Source organism: Populus nigra, chromosome 1 (genome assembly GCF_951802175.1).
Source record: "Populus nigra chromosome 1, ddPopNigr1.1, whole genome shotgun sequence".
Taxonomy (NCBI): Eukaryota; Viridiplantae; Streptophyta; class Magnoliopsida; order Malpighiales; family Salicaceae; genus Populus; species Populus nigra.
The window spans coordinates 12,510,690-12,519,966 of record NC_084852.1 but is presented as its reverse complement, the minus strand read 5'-3'; the positions used below and the strand labels follow the sequence as shown (position 1 = coordinate 12,519,966).

At 32.7% G+C, this 9,277-nt stretch overlaps 1 long non-coding RNA gene across 2 annotated transcripts; it reads right to left on the bottom strand.

Annotated features, from left to right (window-relative positions):
• Nucleotides 1-2,858: 2,858 nt before the first annotated feature.
• LOC133704362 (uncharacterized) lies at nucleotides 2,859-8,956 on the bottom strand. 2 transcript variants are annotated; one of them, XR_009844050.1, is made up of 6 exons: nucleotides 8,722-8,956; nucleotides 8,560-8,635; nucleotides 6,262-6,385; nucleotides 4,437-4,598; nucleotides 4,102-4,245; nucleotides 2,859-3,411 (listed from the first exon to the last, which is right to left on the bottom strand). It is a non-coding gene; the product is annotated as an uncharacterized LOC133704362 (long non-coding RNA). The 2 variants fall into 2 exon arrangements; XR_009844052.1 differs by lacking the exon at nucleotides 6,262-6,385.
• Between the last annotated feature and the right edge of the window lie 321 nt (nucleotides 8,957-9,277).

Genomic DNA, 9,277 nt, shown 5'->3' with positions numbered 1-9,277 from the left:
CCAAATTTGATATAATTACCAAATAATATGATATTTCTAAATATTTTACAATTTTCAAAAAGTATTTTCTACTTAAAATAAAAAAAATATACTTTTTTAAAAATCAGGCTAAATTTTTTCTTTAACTAGAAAATATTTTTTTTTGTTAGCTAATAATAATAAATAAACATAAAAAATTTATAAAGTAATTTTAAAGAAACCGCTTTCTATCTACAAACGCCTTAAAGCAGAAAAAATAATGTCCTTTCACATTAAATGAAACCGCGTGTGCTTTTGTTAAAAGGAGGAAGAACAAGACTACGCTTAAGAGACAAAACGACTCCGTTTTGCTCTAAATTCAGTAGGCCTCTAAGCTTAAAACACGCTGGGAATAGCTGATCACCCAGCGAACTTTGGCCCCAAGTTCCGTCCATAATCGACTCTCTCCCGAGGTAACATCACGTGGTATGTGCTCTCTTTCATGCAGGATACAACCTTGAAGCATCGAATCCAGTTTTCATGCCTTGGTTCTTTCCCACGAATCAAAGCCATAGGGTAACAGTCGCCAGCTTGAAAAACCCAGCACTCATCTAGTTTTCAGCCCATGTTATTTTTTTCTATCGGAATTAATAAAATTTTAAACTCTATTATAAAATTTATCCTCTATAATTCTTAGAATTAATCTCAGTACATCCATCATTCATTCATTCTATCAAATCTATATAAATTAATGACGACAACATGCATTATTAACTATGTAAACTAATTAAATTTATAAAAATATTAGTTTAGCTCAAACTTATTCAATCTACTTTAATATTTTTTTTAATTCATTATCAATTATCTACATAAATACAAATTTATACACATTTACCATGAAATTACAACTCATCAATAAAATTAATAAAATATAAAATGGACCCATTAAATAAGTCATTATTTATTTCATCACAAAACACCTAATTAAGTCGGTAATTCGATATAAGTTTCAACAATTTATAAATAAATAAAATTTTACAAAATTTAAAACAAACCATAACATATACAAATCATAAATTCATACAACAAGTTTGTTTGATAAAAAAACTATAAAACAAGTAAACACTTAAAAAAATACATATACTACAAAATATGTAATAAAAAATAACATTTTAAAATTGTGTTCAACTAAAAAAAGAAGATAGATTTGCTTATTTTAAGAGCCTGTTTGGGATTGTGGTAGCGGTTGCGATTTAAAGTGCTTTTCGCTTAGAAATACTTCAAAATGATATATATTTTTTCAAATCAGCACATCAAAATAATCTGAAAACATAAAAAAAATCATTTTTAGCAAAAAGAAAAAAAAATTGAATTTTAAGGGATTGCGGTTTCAATCGTATTCCCGAACGCGTCTTTAAGGTATAGAATCCTCAATAAAATTTGAATTAAAATATGGATGCTGACAAATCGAGTGTTGTTCTGGCTCAAAAAGTTATGGGAGATTAGGTTGTGTGTTGAGATTAAGGGGGGTAAGGGTAGGGCTGAGCATTTTCGATTCGGTCCGGTTTTGGACCAAAATAAACAACCAAACCGAATATTTTTTTTTTAGTTTTTGAACCGAACCGAACCGAAAACCGGTTCAAACCGATTAATTTCGGTTCGGTTCGGTTTTTTTCCCTTCCAAACCGGTTCAAACCGAAATTATGATGTTCAAGCTAATTTCAGATTCAATCCACTCCTTCTCCAGGGAATGTTACAAGGCCTACCAATTGCAAACAGATAGAAAGCATTAAAGCAATTCCCAGCATCATGCATGCACCCAAATCTCATCATATTGAGGTCACCAAAGATTAGATCGAGTCCATGATTAATGGATTCAACCAGAAGCATTTTCAAAAGCAATTATAAAACTGTCAAGCACCACAAAACCACAATATTTGGGCCAAGAACATGCAGATCCGAGAGATGAGAGACAGAGATAAAGAGCATGGAAGAGAATAAAACAGATTTAACTCAAATCAGTTGAGAGATGAGAGACAGAGAACAAGGAGAGGGGGCGGCTGAAGGAGATGGAGCTTAAGCAAAGGAGCATGGAGCAGGAGTTTAACAACTAATGAGTAACAATCGTGGAGCTGAGCATGAAGAAAAATAAGAGAGGAGAGATGAGGGGGAGATGTAGAGAGCAAAGGAAAGGAGGGGGGGAGATGCAGAGACAGAGAGCAAAGGAAGGGAGGGAGGGGGGGGGGGCGGCGGCTGAATGTAGGTTTAGGGTTATGAAACTTTCTATTTATACTTGTTTTATTTTTAAGTGGTGGCTTGGTTGAACCGGTTCGGTTCGGTTCAATCGGTTTCAGACTTTGAAAACCGAAACCGAACCGAACCGGATTTTTTTTGTGATTTTTTAATCGGTTAATTCGGTTTTTTTTTTGTTCGGTTTTCTCTGTTATTTTTTTTTCCGGTTTTCTCGGTTTTCTCGATTTTTCGGTTTTTTTGCTCACCCCTAGGTAAGGGTGGCTGTTTTGTTGCAGAGAAAACTTTTACAAGGAAGAAGTAGAAATGTGGGAGGGGTGAGGAAGGTCGAGCATTAGGTCATAAATTAAATTATTTCGATGGTAACTCTGTCGACAATTCTTTCGGTATAAATATCATGTCACTGTATAATTTGCCTTTTTGAATCTCATTGTAATACCGTTTGTAATGTCGTCGGTATATCCCGACAAAAGTTTTCCATCATGATATTTACGGACAAATTGTATCATCGGTCTAATTCTGTTGGTGACTTCGTCATTAAAAATGAATAGGAAGGGAAAAGAAAGAGTGGAAGAGTAGGAGGAGGCTAGGAAGATATATATATATATAAATATATATATATATATATATATATATATATAATCTTTTAATGTAAGCTTTGAAATCAAATGCATGTTTACATCTCCAAGCTTCCTATATGTCCATATAAAGTTGGACAATGTCTTTTGACACGCCTGGGTTTCTTGCATTCATAGCAAATAAATTGGCCCATTTTGCTAGTCTCATGCTTTATTATCTCAGTAGTATTTCTCTTCTAGAAAACACTTATGAATTTCCTCACAATATGAGCGACATCTTCATCATCATCTTGATTATCATCATTTTGTAAAGTTTGAGCGCAATGCCTTTCTTACTGATGTCAACATCACCTTTGGTAACCTTGAACTCATAAAAAATAAGAAACCCTCTAAGCTAAGTATCTTCAAATCTTTAATGGCCATCACTCTAAGATCCCCAGGTCTCGCTAAAGACCTCAATATCTTTCTCACCATATCAGGTTGTTTGATGTTTCTTCTAATGTTATTATAAACCTTGTGCTCATCTTTTTTATGCTCTCGTAAGGATCCTTCTTGAACATCTCAAAATCAAATATGAGAGTATTTATTTTAGATTTCTAACTTGAGTTGTTCCTTCATGAGAAACCTGTCCAAAACAACAACAAATACATCAAGATTATAACTATTTCTCATAAATATAAAAAATATACTTCATAATATTCATCTTAATATTTCATATTTGTAATAATCTAGTTGTAGAATATTAGTTTTATTTCATTCAGAAAATGTTTTTCCCTTATCGAACTGGTAGCACCTCCTTGCATGGGATTTTACACCACCATTAGCATGAAGCCATGCTTAGTATTTCTGTTTCAGTTACCAGCAAACATGGATGCTATTCATCTCTCACTCCTTTTCCACCATCGAAGTCATTAGAGTGAGTGTGCCTAACTTCATGCTCGTAAGTTTTGAAAAAACTCTCGTAAGTTCCCTAGTACCCAGTCACTTTGCTTGAGATTTCTTTGTATGAAAGATAGTTTATAAAGGCTGAATTAGCCATGTATTTTTAAAAGCAATTTCATTGCACAAGTCTTAATTTTTTTGTTCTTCCAATAAAACGTTTGCATGTAGTAGCAGTATTTTATGTTCCTAGCCCTTTTAACCTGCATTCTTCTGTTAAGAAATAAAGAAATGCAGTTCATCTTGTTCCTCGTGTATGAACAAAAAAAGAAAAGAGAAACAGAAAACATGAAGGGAAACCTAAGGCTTTCTCATAGCATAACGGGACATTTTTGGAGTGTGCATTGCGTAACATGAAGTCTACTAACACACAAACCTGTCAGTGGCTAAAAACTGGTCTTCTCTGCATTTTCATTCTGCTTTTATAAATTCTTGCAAGTCAGGCGCATATAGTTAGTTGTTTTTCGTTTTTTTTTTTTTAAAAAAAGAAAAACTATCTCCAAACTTGCATCTTCATGATCTGCAAAACAGAGCAGAGGAATTATAGGTTCTTAGTTTGCTAAAAACATGAGAGTTCAACGTTTAATCCAGAAGAAAATGTGTTTCTGTACCGTGAAGATCTGGCTTTTTAAAACTTTTAATTCAATTCTACCTAAGAGAAACATAGGTGAAAAAAAATGTATACTAAGAGTTAGCTCACTGGAATTTCACCTTTCGCCATGAATGCCGTGAATGATCTTTACTGGAAACTCACCCTTCGGTGGTTGTAGGTTTCATTTTTGCTTAGTTTAATGTCTGCGTTTCCCGTGGCCAAAGAATGTAGGCAAATCACGAGTTTTTTTTTTCCCAGCAAAGTCTTTCCTTCTCTGCAAGCTGTAAAAATGTAGGAATTATCAACTATCTAATCCATTGCAAATGAAACTATAATCCATTGCCAAAATCAGCACCAACAAATATTAAATGCAGATTTGTTTCATTACTCACAAATTAGCAACGGATAATCCGATGCTCACAAATTAGCAACGGATGCTGGTTTTGTATATCAACAAAGATATCAGTATTGGAAAATCCATTATTAATTATATGATTTTTATTAAATTAATTTATAATGTTTTATCCAAATTACTTTTAATTTTTTAATTAATTATTTATGGATATTTTGAAAGTTGTAGAATATATATAAACAACATAAATTAATATTTAAAATTACTTTATCACCGATAATAAATGGAATAAAAATAAAATTATAGTTAAACTTGCATTAATATAAATAAGTCAAAATACAATAAAAAGATACAATCATAGTATTTGTTGTGGAGACAAACTATGATATTGTAGATTGACATAAGATGAATCAGGATATGATGATCGAGATGTAGGTTGATAAATTTATGGAGATGTGGGACCTATAGGTGTCATTATATAGGGAGCCATATGTGGCGGCAATGGGGCCATAGATACCAGCATACCTTAGCTAATGTTTGATGTCCTTCCATGGTATCCAAGATTGCTCATAAGATATTTTTTCATGGAATTCATCTGCTGTTTCATTTCAAAAATAAAATCATCTTTTTTCTTTATCTCCTCCCTTTTTTTATCTTCTTTTGCAATACCCAATAAGATGAATTAGGAAATGATGACTCCACCGAATATAAATGTGATGAAGAACTTGTATTAACTATAGATTTTAGCATACGAGGTGCACTATATATATCCTACCCTTTGTAACTCCTCTTAAAACCACACACGAAACTGCTCTTCAAATGATCTTGGGAGCTCGTGTCAATTGTTGATTCAAAACAATCTTAACCTTATTTTCTCAAATATTACGAACAATGGATTCATCTTCATCAGAAAAGGTATATTTTTTCTACGAAATGATATATAACAAATAAAGAGTGCATAACACTTCAAAGTATGAAAATGATTACTGATATTACGTTATCTTGATGAAAATTTGCAATATTATGTGTTGGACCAAACAAGAGACACCATGATTGTAATAACTAAAAAAAATTAAAATATTATGGTCAGCTCCAAAACTTGGACAGTGCTCCTGCAGAGGTAAGAGTGTCAAGAAGTCTATTGATTTTATTAAAATGTCGTGTTATATTGATTTTTTAGAAGGACAATTTTAACATGGAGGGGCTGGAGTTCAAGTTGAATCAGAGGCAACAAATGAAGATGCTGCAACATCACTCTTCATTAGTACACTTGCTCTCATTACCATTTGTTGGGCACAAATTTTTCAATTAATTAACTTCAACTGTATGTCATGAACAAACAATAAGCTCTCATGCTAGATATTGTGAAACCATTCACCAATATTATGGTAAGTTCCAAAACTTGGCTTACATTTAATAAATTCATGTTAGATAAGTTTTTGGTATATAATATCATGAATCTAAATGAAGAAATTAAACAATAGACAACAATTGAAAAAAAAAGTACCCCGGTTGAGAATATTTCATAATACTACATTAAAGTGATTAAAATTAAAATTGAAAAGAATATAGCAAGTAGTGTTGATTCATACCTTAAACTCTTTAAAGAGTTTATCCCTGCACATTAAATTTATTTGTTTCCAATAGTGTCATGCTCCTTTCAAATTAGACCTTAAAATATCTCTGATTGTATATATATACGATGTGTTATTAAGCCTGAAAAATATAATAACAAAATTTTATCAAACAAATAATTACACAATAATACGTAAATTTTTTTCATACCTTAAAATATAACCTTAATAAGTTAGTTTTTAAAAGTTTCAACTTACTTTGTTGTTCCATGCAAACAAAGCTCTTTTTTCTTATATTTGGATCCATTGATGTGTTAAAACCCTTCATTTTAACCCTTCGATCGTAATTGTATGGAGAAGAGGTTGAACTGTGGTTTGATGAGACACCATTTTAATCCTCACCATATATTCTTTCATTACTACTATCTCTCTTATCACATACACCTCTCTCATTACTATTGTTTCCTTTATCTTCATCTCTAATATTTGCATCATAATCATCATCATCATCAACTCTCTCATAACTCCTATATGAATTATGTTCTCTATAAGCAAGTTGGTTATCTCGAGAGAAATCTCCTTGAGTTTCAAGCAAATCTTGGAAGCGAAAGCCTCACAATATTGATATACATCAACCCTCCCAATCATGTTGAGGAGGATGTCTACTCCCCAAAGTAGGTATATAATACTCTTTTGAGTTATGATACACATGTAGATGAAACATGAATCCTTTGTTATGAGGCTTGAATGGAGTTTGAAATGATCTGGATGAAGTGGACCTGTCACTCCTAAAATTTAATATGGATCCTTGTCTAGTATGCTAAAAACCAGAAAAAATATATGCATTATCATCAATAATAAATATTATGGAAAAAGCTCATTCATACCAGATTCCCACAATAAGTATTGTATTTTCTTTTTGGCAGAATACAATTTGCTAAAGGAGTTCATCATGCAATAATTTATGAAGAAAGAATAAACCTAGTCACCAGCAATCCAGAGAATAAACGCAGATTTATAGCAGATAAAGAAGAATCTTAGGTTCATGGAAGGAAATCTCCAAACAGATGGTGTCTTTAACCACTGCCACCACTTCTAGCAAGTCAGAACTTCCCAAAAATACTCGGAAAAAAGACATAATGCATAAAAACTGAATGGAAAGGGAACAGAGAAGAGAATGAAGAAACAAGTCAACTAGACTGTTGTATCATTGTTGACGGTAGTGATAAATGGACTGTACACAACTGAAAGCAACCAAGCTCTCTAATTGTCTTAGACAAATGATGATCGAGGTCGAAAGCACAACTCCAAACTGGCAAAATCATACGTTTTGAAAAGGATAGCAAACAAATGAAAGTCAATGATGGAACATGCTTATGAAGTTACAACAACAAGGCCTGTGAAAACAGAGGAAGTCTCGGCAACTAGAGAAAGTGTGACCCAAAACACATCCTGTTGCTTTTTCCACCATCAACTTTGAGAGTATTCACAAAAGCACAATATTAATCTTTGGTGCAGATGAGAATTGCAACTCCGAAAGGCCAAAAACAGTAGAGAATTATCCTAATTCCACAACTATATTGGAGTTTCGGTTATTAGACCGAAGCAGAACATCTGCAGTCTTTAAAGGGAAGGCTGGAAGTAAAACACCCGTTTGCCTCAAAAGAATAGCAATCATACATCAATTTTTGCCTCCCAAGGTTTCATCATGTTTTTGATAGGAACAACTAAGGCTAAACAAAAGTCTACATTCAAGCCATCACTACACTAGTCAAAGACGCAACCATGAAAACCAAATAAGCTGCATTTCGCCCCTACACATTCCGGCATCTTTGAAAAGAAGATGATACAAAAAAGATATATAAAAGATAGCTTTAAAAACATGAGGTAGAAGAGTACATGTCCTCTATGTATGCTCCATTTCGGTTCTGTGTTTCCAAGTTACAACACCAAATTAGGCTAGGTTATGGCTTAATCTGAATGTTGAATAAGAAAAACGTAATTCTAAATGCTGTCCTGAACACAAATTTTGATTAAATCAGTTTGAAAACTCAATATGTTTGAAAATGAACACTCAATAGCTTTGCTATAAACTATCATTTTGTTATGTCTATCACCAGCAGAAAACCAGCCAAGCTCCACAATTATAGCAAATAAGGAAGGCAAAATTGTTTCCTTTGTTCTTGATATATGTGTGCGTGTATATATATATATATATATATATATATAATGGAAGAAGAGGCATGGATAGAAGCTAAGCATAAAATACAAAAACAGCATAAAGTAATTAGTGGTGTGGCAATCATGTCTCTCTACCTTGATCTGAAATTGTAGAGTTATAACTTTTCTTTATTTCCCTCAACTTTGCTGCTATCCTGCTTAGATATGAACTCTGAAATAAACAGCAAGCATAGTTCAATAATTTTCTGATCAACCATGCTTTGTACTACAGGAAACAGAAATGGAAGAAGAACTAACCTGGGCTTCAAGTTTATTAGGAATGGTCTCAAAGGCCAATGAAAATGATATATGTAATCCGGATTGGCTTTGACCAGAACTTGCAACCTCTGTCAATGGAAATCCTTCGGTTTTTCTAGTTTCACATCTGGTCCCTAACACCCACTTGAATCAAATAACACAAAAATGACATTGAAAGCCTAAACTTGTCAAAACTTATCCATAAAAGGTTCAGAGAAATAAGTATGATGTGGTTCATTATGTATCATCAGAAGGCTTCAAAACATGTCATGTAAAAGGTCCTCTTTATTTATCTAATAAGCATTATTTAGTAATATAAGAAAATAATATGAAATCATCCTCACATCTAATAAAATAATTCATTACATGTACTAAAAAATATAATTAACTCATGCTACTTATTATTATCATCACTCCTAACCATGTCATCATCATCACATAAAATCATGTCGTCGTCGTCATCATTATCATCACCATCACCATCACCATCATCATTTTCTTCTTCTGCAACCCTTTCATCTTTTTTTCCCCAATTTGCGTCAAGTTGAAGCAATTC